Source organism: Lichenostomus cassidix, chromosome 2 (genome assembly GCF_008360975.1).
Source record: "Lichenostomus cassidix isolate B80296 chromosome 2, HeHo_3.0, whole genome shotgun sequence".
In the NCBI taxonomy this organism is placed as follows: domain Eukaryota; kingdom Metazoa; phylum Chordata; class Aves; order Passeriformes; family Meliphagidae; genus Lichenostomus; species Lichenostomus cassidix.
Genome location: NC_139482.1, coordinates 48,276,833 through 48,298,803, shown reverse-complemented (window position 1 = coordinate 48,298,803; position 21,971 = coordinate 48,276,833). Strand labels below are relative to the sequence as shown.

Here is a 21,971-nt window from a genome sequence, read left to right as displayed (position 1 = left end):
TTTATTGTGTACCGTTGGTAAATCTGATTCTATGTGGGCATGCTTAAGTTGAAGTATATACCATTTTATTTATTTATTTTTTAATAGTGAAGTATCTGACAGTGGAGTAGCACTGAGAAGCATCTTAAAAATATTTTTTTTGTTTTTTCTGATAACCAGTTTTAATGATTAACTGTATTTACATGCTTATTGGTAGCCTCCTAAAGCGGGAGTTTTGAGTTTTTATTCCTTGCAGTTAATTCAGTTGATATTAAAAATTGTTGTTGCATGCAATGCTCACAGAATACAAGCGGCTGTAAATCTCTTGCAAAGTCTGAAGGAAAACACAATGACTACAGTGTATGCCACTTGGTGAGATGCATTGAGATACTTTTGAAAACTGCTCTCTTTAGCTTAGTGTACTTGTAGTCAGAAATGTGTTTATTAGCTATTTGCAAGAATCTGTGCACTTAGACTCTTGTAGAGAAACTCACCTCCATTAAAAATGTCTTCTGTAAAACCACTGTATTTTCTCTCTGTCTGCAGTTTTACAGGATGGTGGTCTAAGAAACAACTGAGTACCCCTCCTGCAAAATCCTTTTTCAAGCGTTTATTTCTTTCTGCTATGTGCTAGTCCTTTTGACTGCCCCAGGGCTAAGTGTGCAAGTGAGGATTGCTCAGACGTGTGTTGCACCACATCGTACTCATGGAGGAAAACTTACATAAGGGCGATAGCAGAAATGCAAAGAGATTTTTAACACGGGTGTAATTGTAGTTCTCAGAGAGGGAGAAAACAGTGCAAAAGTAGCTTTGAAAACTTCCTCCATTTGGTGTAAAACTGTGGTCCAAATCATGTTTTCCTGATGCTGTGCTTTTCCTGTAGGCTTTACTGGGGTTATTTGCATGATTAAAGTAACTGGACTTGGCCTGATAAATCACTGTTATTAAACAGAATTTCTGGGAGTACATAAAAGAAAGCTAAGAAGTTTTAAAATCCGCTGCGCTCTTGAGTTTCTCCCAGGTTATGGTTTTGAATAACTAGCTTTAAACTTGGAATGAATAAGGGGAAGTGTACTAACTCTAGGATGGCTTACTTACAGTCTGTCTTGCCTCCTGTAGGCATTGGTCTCACTGCAGTCAGTGGAGCTTTAAAATTGGCTCCATGGTTTTATGAGTGCTAAAGACAGACACAGGGACAAATTTTAGCAGCTGTAAATTGATGTAGTTTCACTGGTCTTAAGAACAGGATAGACTTATACCAGCTGATAATAACACCTCTCTGCTTATAATATAAAAAATCTGTAATGTGCATTGAATGGTATTACCAATTTTGTTGGCATTAATTTCAGAGTAGGAAATTATTTTGGCAGACTGGCAAATCCTTGTTTGTAGGGACTGCTCACAAATGAGCGGCTTGATCCAGTGAGTGCTCCCAGCTTAATTTCCTTGATGAGTTTTAAAGACAGTTTGTAAGGTACATCGTTATTTAAAGGAAACGCTATTCATGTTAAGTAATCTCTTTTCAAAAATACCATTAAAGATTGGCCAGTTGAGATGTAACTACCATGCAATAAACTTGCAAAATCCATTTGTCCCCTGTTTATTCATTTATTAGATTTGAAGTTCTGTATTAATGTTCTTAGCAGGTAGTAAGTCAAGCAAATGGGTCCCTTTTTCTTCTAGAAGATTGGAACATTCATCAAACAAGTAATACATGGCAAAGATACTGTACGTTCCAATGGAGAGCACTTGATTCTGAAGATTTAAAATACTGTGTATGAATGTCTCTGTATCTGTGTGGTAACGTGCATTTCTAGGACACATTCTATTTTGATGACAAACTGCAATCCAGGTAAGTTAGATTTTCCCCAATTATGGCTGGGTAAATTGAAGTGCGGATGAATTATGCAAACCATGTGAGGTCATGCATCTGGTTTTTGACAGTCATCAAGTGAGACCTATTCTGGTCTCCAGGCTTATAAGTGGGTCACTCCTGGATGATAAGTCTCCCTGATTAATTGCTTTTGTTTGTTTTGTTTTCAGATTTTTCCATTTGATACATGAAATGCTGACTTCCAGAAACATGTAGATGTAAATAAATTTACATGTTTGTTTATAACTATTAAAGCATTTTATTTTTGTGTAGTAATTTAATAGTAAGCCCTTCTAGCAAAGAAGTAACTTTAGAACAAGTACAAATAATGACTCATGTCTGGTTTGTTTTTGGTTTTTTTTTAAAAAATAAATTAAAGCTGCCTATAAACTCACGTAGACATACTGCTTACTCTTCATGGACAGCATATGTTTTTCTTGGGGTCTTTCTTGACAAGAAGGCTTAGACCCAAGTCAGAGTAACAGCCACTGTGGCTTGCATGAGTATGCTGGTGTACACACACACACACAGAGTTTATTTGAGAAACAGAAAAGACATTACACGATAAAACTGCAATACTTCCAGTTTTAATTAAAACTATATTTTTTTAAAGAAATAACATCTATGATGGGTTCTTGCCAAGTACTTCCTCATATGTCGCTGAAGGTCCAAACTACATAATTGTAGGACTTTGCTGCTGCTTAGATATTTGAAGTAACTCTAGTTTTAGACTTTGTGTTTTCTCATATGTTGGTTTTACAGTAGGCAGGCTGGATGATGTGTTGCCGATGAGCCTGTGTAAGAGTGCTCTCTGCATGCATTTATGTTTTTCCTTAGCTCATCTTCATTTATGAGAGCACATAAATAATCTATGTTAACAATGTGTGACACAGGCAGTCCAAAGCTACGAGTTGCGTTAATTCCAGGGGAAGAGCGCTAGAGCTCTCTGTCCTCTTTAGGGAAAACGCCTCAAGCAAACACTTCCCTAATGTCCTGCCACGGCTGCCTTCTTCCGCCTGGTAATAATGTTGCCAATATTTACTACTTCTTCCTTTTCCACTGTTGTAGTTTCCAGGATTTCAGGTAATCCACCATCAGTACACATCTTTTTGGTTCCTTGGAAAAAGTTGTTGCGGAAAAGATCTCCTTTCATTCAAATGTACTATTTTTTAGTCATATTGTGGGATATTTAAACCATGCTCTATCATTCTAGAGTCCTAAATAGGTAATGAGGTGTTATATGAAAATGATACATGGCTTATTTTTGTCCTTTTTTTTTCCCGGCTATTACACCTAAACTCCCTGTTACTGAGAGGAAAAAGCAGACTAAATACAGAGGCAAATAAAGAAAAAAGGAGTAAGCAAAATTGCTTTTTACAAGAGTGAGTTCATGGCGACTGTTTGGATGAACTAGTTGCTGCTGTGGTAAACATGGTCAAAACCTAAATAGGTTGTTTGATTAGTGCTGAAGGAAGATACAAAGTGTGAGAGGGCAATAATGTCATATATCATGACTAAGCTGAAATGCAGAAGGCATAGCTAGGCAGTGACAGCTGGGAATTTGAAATTTATGATTTGGATATCCAATGACTTTATGAAGCAGGGGGTTTAGAGTACTTTCTAGTTACTGGCAATGTATGGAGGCAGTAACCATGTAAGGCTGTTTTTAGGGCAGATATTCACATAGCATATGCTGAAGTATGTAAGGTGAGAAGTGCAGTTTTGTAAGTGAAAGAAAATTTTCGCAGGGAAATTGGGACACTTACAGATCAGATCAGATGTCTGATCTTGATCTTTTAAGGCCAAGAGCCACAGTTAACAAAGAGTAGTACCATGAGAAAGCAAAGTCCTATAAAAGTGTTTTTGTAATTTAACGCTTTCTGCTATATTCATAATTTTGTCATAGACAATACTGTGACTCATTTATAAGCTGTTTATACATTGTCTGTATTAAAATTCTGGAAGCTTAGTAACAATTTCTAACTGATAAAACTGCCTTTTTTCAAAATTGGATGCCTTCAAGTCAAAGGAAAGCCTAAATTGTCAGCAGGATGGTGTTACAAAGAAAATAGTGATTAAGAAAAGCTCCAGCGAATGGTCCAACACCCCTTCCCCCACAATTAAATGCTCTGTTATTTTATTTCTCAAAGTTTTTGTTGTCTGTTTGCAATCTATGCTAAAACATAAAAATAAATATGTACAAATCACCTACTTTCAAGCTTCTGTTTATTCAGATTTTTACAGCTATGCAGCAGTGATTTTTACTGGATTCATAAAATCATCAGAGCCAGTTTTATGTTCTAGGATTTGAATTCTGTCATCAAAAGCATGCCTGAACAGCTAATAATTTCGTCAGTAATGAATTCTGTTGCAGTATTTGTATTTTTATTGCCTCATGAGTTGAAGTCTTCCTGTGCCTTCAATACAGAAAGCATTCTGTAAACTTTCTTTATTGAATACCAGAGACAGATTGTGCTTCTTTTCTTCACAGGGAGTGCATGCATCTTGGGCTTGGTGACCCGCAGAGCTGCTCATGGTGTAATGCTTTTTTTTACTTCAAAAAAAGTTATCCTAATTTGTTCCTGTGTAAAGAGGGATAGCAAAGCTTCTCAGTAGAATGAAGCTAATGAAGATAAACTGCAGTGCTTAGAAGCGTTTTATAAATACAAATAAACTGTTATTAATTAGCATGAAATGTCTAACTATGTTCAATTCAATGGGAAGTTTTAGTGGGGAGCAAACTTTAGTGGTGTTGATGCTCTCATGTGAAATAGGTACAGCATGATGTTCTTCTGAAGAATATGCTTACTTTGTGCTTTTTGGGTGTTTGTGCCATTGAAATTTATTTGAAATGCACAAAAGTAAATCATAAATAGAGGTGGTTCAAACTATACCTTGAGGTTTCTCCATTTTCAAGTGACTATTTAATTTCTAAATACATTGCCAGTGGCATAACATTTAGAACAGTTTCAATGAGGCTGCTTAATGCATTATAAAATATTTGTCATGGAGTCAGAAATGTTTATGATGTCATAAAAGCTTTAAGAGAAACACATCAAATAAATTGGTCCACTCTAAAGGCTCGCTACAGATTTTAATGTAAGCCTGGGAAATGTCTGATAGTTTTATAATTTGTCTACTTTATAAACCATGAAATCTGAAGTGAGAAGGTCTGACTTTCGTGCTTTCAGGTTTTGTTCCTTTAGGAAAAATTCAGAGCTTTCTTCTACAAAACAAAAGAAAGGAAAATTCTTAAAATAGATCTAGAAGGAGAGCCTAATGAGTGACTTAGGGCATCTTAAAGTGCCTTATTTCATAATGCATACTACTGTTAGCGTCAGGAAATGCTAACAAAACTATGTTTAAGTCAGGTATAATTTTTGGGAAGCTTTAACTCATCAAAAACAAACATAAGTTGGAAAACATAATGTATTTACCAGCTTTTTGTGTCTCAATATGCTTCTCCACTGCGGTGTAGCTGCTCTGTTCTGCAACTGAGCAGCAAAATGGGGTGAATTCTGGTGACAAGGGCTATGGCAAGTTGCATAAAAATCCTGTTAGATACAGAAGACAATGAATTATTACTGAGGGATAATGCAACTTTTGTTTAATCTGTGTACTGTTGAAAATGACTGCATTTGAAAGAAGTCCTTGAATGACCTGTTTCTTAAAGTAACCCTCTCAAAATTGGAGGCGGAGATAAGGGAGTGGTGGGGTAAGGGCGTAGTGGAGGATTAGTGCCAGTAATACTGCTTGTGATGTGAGATCAGGTTAAGGAGCATCAGAAGTAGTAGGACAGCAAAGGGAAGTAGGACTTTCAGGAGATATTCCCTGAAGATTAAGTAACTGGAATTTTGGATAATGCAGAGGAAATATGTAGATGTATAGCCTCTTTTCAGTATAATTTGTTTTCTGATAAAAAAAAGAAAATTCCTTATGCATGTGTTGTGATGCATATCTTTGCCTGGGGGATCAGTACAAAATGACTACTCTTCTGCAATCATGCTTAATCTCACCAAATATGAGGATACTGGGGTTGTGAATGGTCTGCATCTCCTGACTTCTGCTGTTGCAGAATTGCTCCTCTCTGCCACCTATCTGGCAGGAGAGAAAGGAAGACCAGCAAAATTGTTGCCAAGGTCTGAGGGCATCTCCACGGCAGTGTGGGCTAGGATGGGACTTTTTAGCCTGGCTTAACGTCAGTGTAGGAAGCTGGTGGGTGAGTCTTGGGGAAGCATGCAAGATCCTGGATTCTCTGGCATGTAGCCAGTTCTTCTGTGAGAGTAAATTGATTTCTGTCCTTGGCAGCTCTTCGCTTGGCATGTCAGCGCCTCATAAGTTAGTTTGGTATTTACTGGACTAGTGTAATGTGCCCTGTGGCTACCTAAATCCCCACCTTTCCGTAAAGGGCTTTCCATTAATGGAGAAGGGCTGGTAGGAAAGAGCAAATTGAGACACAAATCATCATGCAGCATTTTAGCTGCCTGTGGTTGTGCTGCTGGTAACCCTACAGGCATTGTCATGGGGCTGTGGTTCCACAGACACCCCTGTCCACTCGTTCTTTTGTCGCGATGGTTTCCGCAATGCGGGAGCAAGATGCGGCAAGCACCTGCCTCTTTCAAAGCCCACGTATTTCTTTGATGTGTTTGTTACTCCTCAGGGTTTTTTTTTTCCAGGAAGTAGAACAGAGAACATAATTCATACTCATGAAGGCTAATTACAATTTTTCCTCTACAAATAATTTCTTAGAGAGCTGTGTGTTCAAAGAACTGCTGTGAACTATTTTCTGTGCTACAGTTATGCTCAATGTCCAGGCAATGAGTGTCAAAATGTAGATTCTTTGGCACCTATTCCTGTTTGTGTTTGTTTGATAACATACACTTGTGTCACGCCTTCATTAATGTTGTCAGGCACGTCAAAGCCGTGTGTAATAAAACTGCATCAATATAAGAGCATGTCAGAAAACGTGACAGTGAAATATCGGCACTTCTTAACAAAACATCTTATTGATTAAACAGCACAATTTCAATATGTGGAAAAATGAAATCAGTTCTAATTATTTCAGTACTTTGAGAGCAACTCCAGTAACATCTGAATTTTTGACTTGCCTATAAAATGACAGCAGACTGAGCAATTCAGTTGTGTATAATGATAAAATTTTATGGCATGGCAATGTGTTTGCTAGGATTGCATTGACAGATCATAATGAAAGAGGAGCATAAGTAACCCACATACTTCTGGTGCACAGTTGAATATTCTCCTGAAATCTGTCATTTATTACCTATACTCAGTAGTTGGAATGAGGCTGGCACATGAAGTTGTAACATAACAGTGGTCCTCAGAACATAAGCTGCATGTACAACCAATTTCAATGTCTATTCACTGCCAGACAGATGATTTTAATAAAAGGAATTCAAGTGCTCTGTTCTTGACCTAAGATGGTTTATTTTGGGGCCAGTAACCTTAGGTATTCTTGTGTTACAAAACTGGGAAAATGGAGATAATTTCAAGTAGCTTTGCAACCTCAGCAGACAAAAAATATGGAGTGGAGCTGATGTTATATTCTTTTGTCAAAGCTGAGTGTGTGAAATAAGGCATAACGAAGTTAGGAGATTTACTACATCCTCAGGTATAACATAAACAAGGGATTTTCCTAAAAATCAGTCCATAGCCCTGAATTGAAACTTGGTGAAAGTGCATGAAGATAAATTTGGAGGAATTCACCACAGTCCCAATATAAACTCTTTTCTTGTTTTGCTTCTTGATACATGCGTTTCAAGCAGTCACTATCATGGACGTCTCTGCCTCTTTTCTGGCTGTTCCCACACTTGTATCAGTTCTCTCTATTGTGCTCCATATATTGCCTGGCTATTCTTCATACTAAGCCTTTGTTTTTTTTCTAAGTTGTGCCCGTTATGCAAACTTCACTTTGTTAAACTGACCTTTCTGGCTTTTCTTGGGTTTTTATCATTTTCTCACATTTTCCAGCTTTTTCTTCTTGCCTTTTTCTATGTCAGTTATTTGCCTCTGTTTGAAAGAGTTGAAACCTTCGATTTATTTTTCATATAGTACTGCAATTTTTAAAATAGCCTATCTTGGTAGATTTTTGGACAGCCAGTTTATAATAAACATGTTACATAAAGCATATTATCATTATTCAGAATATGCCAGTTCCCAGGACTCTTGGACTTTTTTTTTTTTTTTTTTTGTATTTCTTAAGGAGGGAGTGCCAGCAGGTCTAATTGCATCTTTGAAACAAAAAGTTTTGTGGTGAAATCCAGAAGACGCTGTGCTTTTGAACTTCATGTATGCAGCTTGTACTGGTATATCTGGTCCCTTTGGGGCCTCCATCCAAATTAAGTAGCTCCACAGAATTGTGTGTATGTTTGATGCTCCTGGAAGATGTTGTGTCCTGTACTCTCCATCTTCTTATTTAGATTATTTGGTTTTTATGGGGTTAGTAGTATTTTCAATAAATTTTTGTCAGTTGCCTAGAAAATAAAGTGTAATGGAAATGACCCAAACGAAATACCTTTGACTGTGTTTGTTGTCAAAGTCTTTCAATATGTTGGCTTTTTGGCCTTTTAGATGGACTTCTGTCTATGTTGTGAGCACTGTAGCACCCAAAACGTTGGATGCAGTTTACTGTGTTACTGGATTATACAAGGAAAAGGAAGAGAAATGGCTGGAGTTCTTATATGGAGAATATTTTGTATTTCATGTCAATACACTAGTTGAATAAGCTTGGAAACTGCACCAAAAGCTGAAGGCTATATATTCTTCTTGTACCTCTGATTATCATGATGGCATAGCCACAGATCCTGGTCAAAACCAGAGGAAACTCACTGATTGCTAAGAATGTTACCAGCTGAGATCTAGCTGTCCACATTTGAGGACCTATACTAAATACACAATTGATTTTTGTGAAATGTATATATAGAAGCTCCTTGTAAAGACAGAAGTAAAGGAGCTATTGGCTGAAATTTCTCACTGTTGTGTTTGAAGGAGCATGGTTTGCTGCCATCATCTGAAAGCTGAAATTTATTTTTCCTATATGCTGTTACTTCTTTTTTTCTTGTTGCTGCGATACAGCAGGAGAATTGCCTGTATTCAGCTGCCAATTACGGATTTAATTCAGTTATTTGTTTTTCAGTAATCTGATTGCCATTAGTGCCTAGTTCAGTAATTGCTCACTGTACTCAGTTTATTATGAAAGTAACATTCTGAAAGGAAACCTAATAAAGAAATGATGGCAGCCATCTGAACAGATGATGTATAATAGTTATGAACTGATTTTTTTGGTTTTTTTAATGGGTTAATTTCCCGACTGGTGGACAGTCAGCTCAGTTATCTCTCAAGTAGCATGAACTGAAGAAATCTCTTACCATTTAAAGACAAAATTCTGTTGTGTGGAGTCATTACGTGTTTGAGAGGGATGTCATGTTAACAAGCTGTTTATTCCACAAATAATGGGGTCTATGCTTTTCTCAATGTCCTTGGTGATAATTTAATTCTTGAATTCAATTGTTTGCCAAGGAGATGATTTGTGATTTTTAAAAGCATGAGTGTAAATGTCTGTAGTACCACTGACTTGGGATGCAGTGAGAGGGACTATTTTTTTCACATAGCCTAGGTTTAAGTTGACTGAAAGACCTTGTTTTTATTGACTTAATTATCTAATCTTAATCCTTGCAAATAAAGGCATTAAAATATTAGTCCATATAACCCTACTGCTGTAAATAAGAGAATTATGCAGCATGATCCTGTTTCTGTAGCAGGAAGCTGGTATGGCAGAAGACCCTTCCAAAATGTGCATCCACATATTTTGTGGACTCAGAGGTTCAAGATCTGGCCTTTGTATTTCTGAGCAAACTGAGTTGGAATTTCTCCCAAATGACTGCATTATCAGTCTGCTGTTCAACTGCTTTTCCAATGCAGTGGATAGGAAACAACTGGATTTGATTTGCAAGACAGAGAGAGGCATAACACTTGTTTTCATTTTTCTGCTAAATTCAGACACTAAAACGAGTGTACTCCTCATATGTGGTAGAAGAAGTTGCTATAAAAGTAATGTTAATTGTGTTATAGTTACATTCTTCAGCCTAGTAGAATGACTGTAGATGCAAAAAGCAGACTTAACCATCCCCATGCTTGTGCTCACTAGTGTCAGCTAAATGAAGCAGAACTTCATTGTTGAAAATTTCTTCTTTTGCTGGCATTTTTGTAAAAGCAAGATGTGGGAAAAACCACCAAGTAAGTTCCCAAGCTTAAGATGAGGAGGATGACACTGGTCTACTACTGATGCCTGGCTGTGAAGTGTGTGCATGTGGAAATGGCCTGGGAGTGGTTGTGGGCCACTGGAGACCTGTTCCTCTCAGCCCTGCATGGGTTGTGGGTGATGGGTGTGATGGTCATAAAATGTGTGCTTACTTCAAGGAGCAGAATGAGACCCTTTTATAAATTGGCTCATTAGTCTGCCAAGAGGATGTGTTCACTGAGTCACGAGTGGAAAAACAGGGCTGCTGCCTTTTGAAGTATTTTGTGGTAGTGTCAGTGAAATACTATGACATGTTTGGTGGGGTTTTTTTGGATTGTATTTCAGGAAGGGATAGATTTTCAGTACTTCCAAATGCCTGTCTGAGGTTATATGGGTAATTTGGGGTTATTCTTTTTCAGAGAAGGCTTTTATTAATCTTTATGTCTTTAAAAGGGGCCTTTCTGATAATGGGAATAGCTACAAATTCAAGTGTTACAGATAGTAATGTTGAAGAGTTGTGGGGCATACTAATGTCCTCACAAAAAACACCAGCTTTCCCCCAAAATACATTTTCCAATAGGAAAAGCAGATAAATTGGGAGTGTTGTGAGTGAGCAGCATGAAGTTTTTCAAGAGGAAAATGGTCTACCATGAGACAGTAAAATGGAGAAAGATACGATAACAATAAAAATTCCCATTGTTGAAGTTTTTCTTTTTTTTTTTTTTTTTTTGGTTTTCTTCCAAACATAATCCAGTGTTGAATTTCCCTTGCTCACGTTCACCTTTAAAAAGGATGGATGTCCCTCTGGAAGGAGAACAGGCAGCCAGCCATCTCTCGTCACTGTGAAACTTTGTAAGAAAGATTAATTCGGGGAGTGAATAGAAGAAGAAAACAATACTAAAGGAACTGCTTTTAAACAAAAGATACACTTTTGTCATCATTTGCACCGCTGAATGAAAAGTAAGCTGTCCAGTCTTTAACTGTGGTGACCCAAAATATGCCAGTACAGTTTGCTGGCAGCTGTATAACATGGCAGGCAGTGAGGATAAAACCCATGGCTTTGGAAAGCACTGGGAATGAATTCTAAGTTGGGTAATGAAAGCAGACTTGAAGTGAAATTGAACTGATTGCCCTTCCTGATTGCCGTGTTCAGGTTGCATTGATACCCCATAACGTCCTGCAGTGGCTGATGTACTCGAGCCTCAAAATACCCCAGAGAGATGCTCCTCCTTGTGAGTGAGATATGAAGAGATGGTTTGAGGAGTTAGTCACTGCTAATCAGGTCAGTGAAAGCAATGTGAAGAAGTGCAGTCCACTTTCCATACTACATTTGTTGCAAATAACTAAAATGCCATCACTTTACTATTTAGATGCTGATGTGGTTACCTATTTTTCCCCATCTTTATTGTCAGTTTTGTGATGCAGGCTTGCACGCTGCTTCTTTCTTTGTTCATTTCTCTTAGGAGGTAGTGAATCTGAGTCATTATTATAAATTACTTGCAAGTGCTGTTTCAGCTTAGTTAGATTTATAACAAAATGGATCCTGTAGACAGAGCTTTGCATAAATAAAAACATTTGTCTTGATCTTTCACTTTCCTTCCTACTATCTTGTAGTAGTACTTTCTGAAACAATTTCATCTGGAGGCTGCAGTTAATTGTAATATGCTTCAGGAGGCCATATGAAAGAAGTATAGAAAGTTTTTCCTGGTTGTTATTACTACTGTTAAAAATGCTGAAACTCTAAGTTTCTTGTTGTGTGCCCTGCATCTTCATGTATATGGGCAAAATATGTTTTTAAATATCCTTCAGTTTTGTTAGTGGCTCATTTTCATACACAAGCATTCACTGCTTGCCACAGAAATGTCTGTTATAAAGGGGGCACTGGAGAATGGAAGGTGCTGGAGAATGATCTGGCTATATATCTGGGAAAGGGGGTGCTGGTTAGCCATCTAGCTCTTGTTTTGACCAACTTCATTGCTCATTTAACCTCTGTATTCCTCAGTGTTCTTACCTGGATGGAAATACTCGCTTTTTACTTACTCACTTTGTACCCTGAACGTGGGTTTTTTTTTCCCCCTTAGTTAGAGATGGTAGAATTTTAGAGTCTTTTATTATAAAGAGGCACAGTAGGAGTATTCACTTTGCTCTGCTTGGCTTATATTGGCATATACAATCAAGTTATGATACTTTCACAAGTTAGTTCAGTCAGTTATTTGTGTGCGGTCCTGCAGTCTGCAGCAAATTGAAAGACTCTCACTTTCCTGTTGCTGCAGTTACTCTCTGCTGTCCCTGTTGGGTATTACAGCCATTATTTACTGCTTCTTTTCCAGACAAATAAGGTGATAGCATGTTTCTTTTTCAGCAGGTGATAATGTTGAAGAATTTGAACAGGTGCAAATAAATATAATTTGAAAAGTAAAGTCACAATCATCTGAAAATTTAAGAGTTTTAGTGCTTGAGACAGAACTTGAAAGAATTAATAGATTTCTTTGAGCTGGTTTATTTTATACTGTAAGTCTAGAAACATGCTAATATGTGGCATATATTCAGGGTTAGCTTTAGCCAGGATAGATTTAAAAAACAAAACAACAAAAACCCCCCCACCATTGTTTGAACCTGATGATAAGTACAAGTAATTAGAACACTGGTCCAAAAATGCCAGATTTAAGAGTTGCAGACAGCGGTCACGAATGTAGGCAGCTTTTTATTTTGAAAGTCAAAGTTTAATAGACAAAACATTTTCAGGGGGAAGCTTTTGAAAAAGTTACCAAGTAGACATGACCTGTTTTGTTCTCAGCATGTGAATCCCCCTCTTGTGCCTTTATTTTTATTTTGTGTATAATGTTTGTAAAAGGTCATCCCCTTTCAGTAAGCAATATTAATTTATAATCCCCTATGCTAAGTTCCATTCAATCTTTAAAAACCACTAGCTCTCCTGAGACAGCTGTGATTCTAAAATAATCAATATTGAAATTTGAGTCTTTATTTTTGGAATGCAAATATTTTTCACAACAGCTTTTTCAGTATATCATGAAGTATATATTATACTGATTGTGTAGCTATGTTTATTAATTTATTTGCCTTCTACATCTGTGTGTGGACTTTGTAACTTTTATTTTGAGACTATTAATTTGCATTAGGAACTGTTATTTTTCATTTGACAGGGTTTTTCAGGAGGCTGGGATGCAGAAGTGACTTAAAACCAGGTGTTGTCTGGTTTGCTGGGCTCTGTATGTGTCAGAGGTCCTGGCCTCTACCTTTAAAACTTTCACTGGCTTTCACTATGGTATCATAGTTTCACTCTTGGATGTGGCCTGGACATCACAAGTTTGTAACTGAGACAACTAGTTTTTCATGTCGCTGACTTACTTTGTATCTTTTGCTTAAATCAGTGGCTTTTAAATTTAAATTTTGCTTCTTCCTTACTAAAGTTTTTCTATATTGCTATAAGCAGTTTTTCTATAACTGCTGCATGCCATAAGTTTCAGGCTTTTTTATAATCTTTCTCAGTGCTGCTCTAGGTTCATTTTGAGGAGTAGCTGTAGAACAGGTGCCCTCCTCTGTGCCAGAGTTTGCATCCTGTTTCCTTCCCTATCCAAGGAGGTACCAGCTATGGATGAATGGCTGGGACATGTGTGTTAATTGTTTTTCCAATTCTGTGCTCAGCATAAAAGAAGGGTTTAATTTAAAACAGCAGTTGTCCTTTTTCTTTTCCAGTTACCCTGGAGCATCGTGCTTCTCTGATCTCCAAGTTTTCTCATACTACTGGAAACTTTACCATTTTCTTCTTGATGCAGCTAGCTCCATCCAGTCTTTCCCTTTTTTTGTTTTCAGTAATGACCCGCTCCTCTGTTCTTGAATCCGTTTGAATTTTCTTATACTTTTGATATCATGACATTACCCATTTCTCCCACCTTTGTGAGCCAGGGAGTATCCCTATGCCTGTTCTATCTTCCTTGTCGGCACAGGAGCAGCTTTCTGGTTATACAGAATTCTTTGTTCGCATCGTTAGTAGTTTCTTATGTTGTCGAAAACATGTAATTCATTTTGAATTTGGAAAAAAACAGACGGCCAGAGGCATAAATTTCAAAGGTAGATTTGTTAATAAAATAAGCCTATGGCAGCAGTAAAGTATTAATGTATTTAGCGTTAATTTGCTCTTTGAGAGGCAAGAATGCCTGATAAAACCTAATTCACCAGCCAGAAGAGCTAAAAGACAATTTTTTTTTTTACTATGGTGAGGTATAGATTGAGCTATAGACTGTCGTGTTGGTTTTCTGACTGTCTGATGAGACCATATATCCATTGTCTGAGCAATTAAAAGTAAATGCACTTTCAGTAAATTTATACATAGAGTGTATTAGAAGCACAAATAGTCTTCCATGTGTGACACTATTCAGTCAGCAAGTGTTTCTTAAGGACTTCATGCTGCAAAAAAATTTAGCTCTGGTCTGTTAAAACAGTTGTGAATGTTTTAGTGTTAAAATACATGTGTTTGTCAGTGCCTACAGGATGTCACTACCCATTTGCCCAAGCAGGATGATACTCAGCTTGCCTTAGCTTCCACAACATAATGTGCAAATAGATGAAATTACAGTTTAAGAAAAAAAAAAAAAGTTGTTTTGCCTTGTTTTACTCATACCCAGGTTTCTTGTATGGATACACAAGTATGTTTATACAAGTAAGCTTAGCTGTACTTTCCTGCAATTAAAGTTTTGCATTTGCTGTGGTCATGAGCAGAAAAATAGTGAAGCCAGAAGGAAACCATAAAAATGATAAGGTTAAATATAACCAAGTAAAATAATGTCATTTCTGTCTCTTAAAAATTATGCGTATGCACCAGTTGCACACATGTAATATTGGTCTTTACTAAAAAAACCGACCCCCCAGAAAATCAGTACTGAAATACCATTTTTAATTTAAAAAGGAAGGGCCCCATAGGTTCTTTGTTTCATTATTTTCTTTTAGTCAAAGGCTCCAAATTATCAGGTAAACATTCATTGATTTCATAAAGCTGGGGCAGTAAGAAGTGTCCTCACACATTTTTGGAGAGAAAGAGATCTGTAAGTTTTATGGGACATCTTTGAGATCGGGCTTCCCCAAGAGACAGTCTGTAGATGAAAAACAAATTGACTCCCTTCAGCTCCTATAGAATCTCCTAAAGGACCAAGAAAACAAAAATGTGGTGGTTGTAAGGCTTTTTACCATACCCAGTTCACATCTGGAACCAATAATCTATAATATAGGAGCAAACCCAGAAACAATGAAAGAGAGCTCCAACCTGAGATACTCTCCTGGGAGGTAATTTTGAGTTTGGAACATGCTCAGAGAAGTGCTTGGCAGAAGAACTAAAGACTATTGAAAGAAGTTTTATGTTGTGTCTCTTGAAAGAGAAATAAATTTAATGTGCTTAAATTATCCCTTCAGACCTCAAGGTCTGTATTACTATGTAATTATTTTCTCTCTCTCTCTCTTTCTTTTTTTTTTTTTTTTTTTTTTCCCTTTTCTCCCTGTTGTGCATTGCCAGAGATTTCAACTACGTATATGAAATTTGTTCTTGTACTGGTTCACGTACTTGGACTGATACAAATATTTAGCATATGAAGTCAACGAGCTCTTCTTGTAAGGGATGGCAAAAACTGAAGAAGTGGATGTAAAGGACAATTATGTAGACATTTTGACTTGGAGAGAAGCTAAAAAAGTTGTTAAAATGCTTTGTTATCTTTTAGTTAGTTTTATCAGGTCACACATGCAAACTCTCCAATGTCTGTATTTAAATGACAAGAGGTTTGATTTCAGTAGAAAAATGCAGAGCATTTTCAGAACAGAAGGAGGTAAGCCGATCTCGAGGCCCCTAATATGATGTGTATAATACATGGGTGGAATTACAACCTGCAGCCACACAGGACTGTGGAGTGGGAGGGTTGCATCAGTAGCTTTGCCAATCACAACTTCAGCTGGAATACTGTTAATTCTGCTGTGGCAAGGAGTCTGATATTTGAATCGATTGTTACAAGATACTAAATGTTCGCATACTGAGAAAATTACTTCCACTGAAATTGAAACAGGTTTCTCCTATTGCATTTGAACCCTTGGCAATTCCCAAAAAAGTGGCTAGCCAGAAGTTAAACACTTGGGATATCTTTTTTACAGTTCAGAGGATAATAGTGAGGCATGTTGATAATGAATAGAAGGGAAAGAATATCCTCTAGAGGAGGTCTTCTAGCAGCGTGTGCACTACCAATGGCATGCAAGTAATTTTGCAGTGCTCTGTGAACAATGCTTGGACAGCTGAGTGTATTGTCATTTTCCAGGGATTAGCCTATTAGTTGTTACGATGCTAGTGGTGGAACCCGCCAAAAATAGGGGAACTGACTCTCTTATTTATCCCTGCTCTTTGACTTCATGCTTCAGAAGTTTTTATGCTGAAAAGCCCCTTGAGGAAGAAAAAAAGTGTTACAAATTATTTTAAAAGACTGATTCTAGCCTCCCTTATGAAATATCCACAAGAGCTATATTTTGCAGTTGTGAGTTCACACCAAGACCCAACTCTTCCCTTTTTGGTCTCACAAAGTGAAAAAAAAGGGTCCTTTACATTGAACAATCATAGATGGGAGGAAAATTCAAAAAGAGAGGCAGAGATCCACATTCATCCAGCCAAACAGAGCATGGGAGACATGCATTTGTATGATCAGGGTTGTATTTTTTCAAGAAGGTAAGTCCCATTCTTCCTAACAGTGAGTGAGAAAGCATTTCTCACCAAATGTATGCCTTCCGTTTATTATGATATTGATACTTTTGTTACGATATTGATAAACCTAAACATAGTTCATTGATTTTTGGAAAGTTACGGGATTAAGAATCCTTTTAAATGCCTGTTTTACTTTGTGTTTTTCCTTCCTGGTTTGTGTTTTTAATGCTGCCCAGTATCCTTGCCAATACTGTTAGTTCTCTATATCGTAAGAGTATTTTTAGGCGGCTGTGTAAATCACAAACTAATGTGTCCTGTTTATGCATGTGCAATGTACTGAAATGTCAAGATATTTAGTTTCTTAGGCTGTCCTAAGTATGAAAATGTCTATATGCCATAGCCTTTGAAACAGTAATACCCTTGTCATGCTCTGATTGTTGCCAGAACATGAGATTAAAGATTTTTGGGTAGCCAACAATCAGGCCAGCCCTGATATGAATGAAAATTTTTCATTGTGACCTTCTGGTCTCAACAACTTGAAGGACTGCAGATCAGAATTGCACACAGCCAACAGGATATTTACAGGTATTGGGCTTCTCCTTCCCTGTTGTTTTTAATGCCGTCATTGAAAAGATCCATCATTGCCTTTCTTCTGCCACAGCTATTCTTTCTTTCATTTTATAGAATTGTTGACAAGTCACTTGCCGTGAATGAAGCTTGATTCTGTAAACATTTTTGGTTTGGTTGGTAAATATTTTGGGCCATGCTGATTTTCTGGAAGTAGAGGTTTTATTAGTCAAAGGAAGTATGTTTCAGGGAGATGGTGTTTTTGGTAGAGTAGTATGACTGGAACAGATTTCACTCAGCTGGCTCTCAAGTCCTGCCTCATTGTTCCTCTCTGAGTTGTCAGGCCACCAGTATGAGTGCTGGAGGCTGCTTGTCTGTCTCTGTATCTTTCTATTCTGTCAGAGCCTTGGTATTTTGATTTTTTGAGGTCTAAATATTTCCCAGAATGAAGTTTTCCAAGAAAGAAGAAAGACCCTTTGTTGAATCTACCAGCTGAAATTTGGGCAGTTCTATCAGATAATACCATTAATGGTCTCCTAAATCTTTCAAATTCTAACCATTGGTTGAATAACAAAAAAATGCAGCATTAGGCATAAGGTAATATGTGAGCAATTACAGTTGGCAGCCTTTTCACCTGCCTTTGGCCACAGTCATACACAAATGTAAAGAGCCTCAGATTTTTTATTCCTAGGTATCCAGTTATACTAGAAGCTGGCTAAAATTTGCCTGACTTTAAGATGGTGATGGTTCAGGAAAGGATTGAGAAAAGCCAGATGAAGCAAAAAAAAAAAAAAAGAAATACAGTAAACTCCCTCTCTATTCCTTGTTCTGCAAATACATTTCTAAAAGAAAATCAGGGATTTTTTTTTTATCCTCTTGTGGCTTTGAAATGTGAATTTTCAGAAGCAGTAGTGCGTTTGGATACTTTTATAGGAGAAAACAGACAAAGACTTGTCCAGCGGCAGGAATTTTTTGCTCTTTAATAGTTGGTCTGTGTCTAAATGGGTGGGAAACTCAAGGTTGGGGGATGAAATTAAAGATGTAAATACAAACCTCTTCGAACAAGAAGTATATGGGGGGAGGTGGAGTTGGGGGTTTTACTTGCTTTTTTAATGAGAATGATCTCCAGAGCAAGAAGTTACAATGATTAGTATTCAGTAGTACTTACAGGGTTGGTCGAGTCCTACTGGTTTAACTGTTGGGCAGTTTCATAGGCTTTGTCTATATTGAGATGAAATGGGGATGGGAAAGTAATAAACATGCAAACTGAAAAAATAACACACAGCAGCAAATGTCATACAATTTACAAGATAATGTTTTTTCACGTCTTAGGAAGGTGGGTCAAGCCATAGACCTCCTATCGCTCTCCTGGGAATAAGGAAAGAGGGAACATTACTTCCCTTTATATTGAATTTCACAGAATCACAGAATAAGCTGAGTTAGAAGTGATCCACAAGGATCATTAAGCCCAACTCCTGGCTGTGTGCAGGACTTGTCCATCTTCAGAGCCCATTGTCACTTGGTATTTTTTTGGTATCATACTGTTACAGACTGAAGAATTTCCTTCTGACTAGAGAAGATCTGGCTGCTGTTAATGGAAAATGTAAGGTCTTTCAGTTGTCCAAGAGACACAGGCCTTTTCTTGGCTGGCTGCATTTTTAACTGGGGTCATGATAAAGGGGATGTAATGGTGTTGGTGTTAGTGCCCATAGCAGAGCAACACATTCCAGGGATGACAGGTTTGCCTGCATGGTGTTTTAAAAGTGAATTAGTGTAAGTACTTGTTTTCCTAATAGTTCATGCTCTCACCTCTTTTTAAATACCAAATTCACCATGGACTTAAATAATTAGAGCACAGAGAAATGGCAATATTCTTCCTTCTTTTTCTTGTGCTATTTCCTTGTGTCTTTTCCTCTCTTTTCCTCCCTCATTTTTGAAACAAACAAGGAAATTAGGTACCAAAACTCCATTAGTGCAACATTGCAGTTGAGAATGAAATTGTCAGGATGGCTGCTTATGGTTCCCACAACCATAATAACTAGGCTAAATTCCATAAAACATAGAATATAGCAATGTGGAATATTCCTTATGACATATTATGTATGCTGTGGGAGCCATCACTTTGAAAATCTTGACTTCTGTGTTTTAAAAATGTCTTTTGAAATGTAACATTAGTGTATTTTTTTCCTTTTGTATGAAAAGTTTTTCTGTGCCCACTGGTGATGAAAACCAGGTCATGAATGCCATTCTGATATCCCTGTGAAATATGCATAGCAACCAGTCCTTCTCTTTTGTTTCATGAAAATTGTTACAAGAAGAAATAAATTACAGTATTCAGTGAAATGAAAATGCTAAAACAGTGAGCTCGATTACAGCCACGTTGCATCTCAGCATATTCTTCTAAATGATCGTGGATAAATGTTTTGGAAAAACAGGTTGAAATATTACTTCCTTGGCTTACAGACTACTAAAGGGATACTTAAATTACAGTTGTATTCTGCTGACTCTTAAGTATCATACCATTTTGCAATCTATCAGTCCTTGGTTTTTGCACTGCTATACACAGTTCCTGCAAGTTCCTGCAAGCCAAGGCTGCACCATGTAGATACCAGGAATGTGACTAAAGCCCAGACCTAAGCGGAAGTAAACTCACAATGATTGCAGAAGCTAACCTCTGCAAGCTGCTGTGGCAGCACAGCAAGTCTTGCTCTGTTCACTAGTCCAGTGGTGGGACTCCTGAGCTGTGATGATGTCCTTTTAGTGTGCTTTCAGTCTCATTCTTCTTTTAATCTGTTTTATTTGGTTCTAATGTTTGAATGTTTTAGCTGTCAGACAATGAAGACTTTCATATGTAACTTGCAGGATGCAGAAGAATGATCCAAGACTGGCCATGCAAGAGTCTCGTTATTTCTGTTTAGTTGAAGAAGATAGCTTCATTTTCAGTGTCAGCATTACTGTCATTCTTCAGATTTCCTACCATCATCCTCCTTTTATGACTCCCATTTAAATCAAGAGGAGTTTGTGTGGAGCAGCAGGGTAGTTTATAATCAACGGCAGGGTATTGCGTTGATTTTGTTGATTTTGTTTAACTTGCTGTAATTGGAGTTCAAGTGCAGAAATTCTGTTTGGTTTTATCCTATTATGATAAGAAACTGGAATTTTCATAATTGTCTGTGATGTTTTAGTGTCCAGCTGTCCTTGGAGATTAATGAATGTTTAAGTGTCTTTATTCTATATTTGTCGTTATTCTTTATTCTATATTCTGAATGATGATAGGTATTTTATATTTTTAGTAGAGAGTTGACTTTGTCCCTAAATGTACTTGCCACATTCTTGTCTCATTTTGGAGGGCTTGCTTCCCATATTGTGATAGCTCCGAGCAGCTCCTGTCAAAATGTGGAGGATTCCGGATTATCACAGGTTAAAAAGTATTTCCTTCATCAAACAGGATGCAGTCTATTTAATTTGTTAATTCTAGTTAAAATGGCAGATTAGACTTTAGGAGCACAGTACTATCTGAAATGCTTTAAAACCAGCTAAGAGCTTTGCATGGCTTCACAGGTGTTACCTTTGCTGCTGCTGATAATCTTGAATTGGTGCTGAAAGGTGTGAGAGTAGCTCTGACAGGTACAGCTTCAAGATTTCTTGTTTATAGGTCAAGATGAGGTTTGCTGTTAATAAACCCAACTATTTTTATGGCCCTGTACTGGCATGGAAATACTAACTCGTACCTTTGTTTTCCATGATCTGGCTGTCTAACTCAGAAGCTCTTTTAGGGGAACTGAGATTCAGAAGAGGGGTAGAAAGAAGAGAGAAATATGGAGGGGGTTTATCCCTGGGGGTTTATCCATTTCATTTTTCTCTGATGCAGGAGGTATCCCTCAGATGTAACAATGACATCATGGGCTTGAGGTGGATTCAGATCTCCATGCATGCAGGAGCTTCTGAGGATCAGGGCTTTTCTGGCCCAGTTCTCAACCTGAATCAAAACTAGCTTTACTGGTGCTGCTGAGCCTTTATTGGACTGCATGGTGTAGTTACAGGGGTTGCTGGTGGACCTGTGCTTGGTCCTTCCTAAATAATGGATATTATCTAAAGATGTTACTTTGCTATATAGAGGACAACCTACAGTGTGCCCGCATGTTCTCTGACTAGAGACAGCTACGGTTCTTATGAAAAGTAGATTCCAGAACTGAACTTACTGCTAGGTACTTTATTTTTTGAGGTATGCAACAGTTTTACTGACTTTCTTTTCTGTTGGATTTCTGAGGGATTGAAATGAAACTTGTCAGATTATTATGTATATATACTACATGCATATAAAAGCCAATGCTTACTTGTAAGAGCCCTGAAAAAATCACCTGTGTAGCATAGAAGCCTAGGCAATAGCAAAAGGAAAAAACTTCAGCCCAGGTAATCCTGATCAGCATACAGAAACTCAGCTGACAGTCTGAAAGTGTGAGGTTTTAAGGACAAGAGAGAGAGCATTGCTCAGGGGTACACCTATTTTAACTGAATTATTTTGAAAAATAGCTGAAGTCACTAGGAGCTAAAGTTAATAGCAAATATATTTTGTTGTAAAATTAGTTTTTTCAAGTCCTCTC

General features: G+C 37.5%; 1 protein-coding gene across 21 annotated transcripts in view; it reads left to right on the top strand.

Moving 5' to 3' along the window:
• Positions 1–21,971, top strand: part of ARPP21 (cAMP regulated phosphoprotein 21) — a 197,137-nt gene that overhangs the window by 59,503 nt on the left and 115,663 nt on the right. The gene's annotated exons all lie outside the window — the stretch shown is intronic.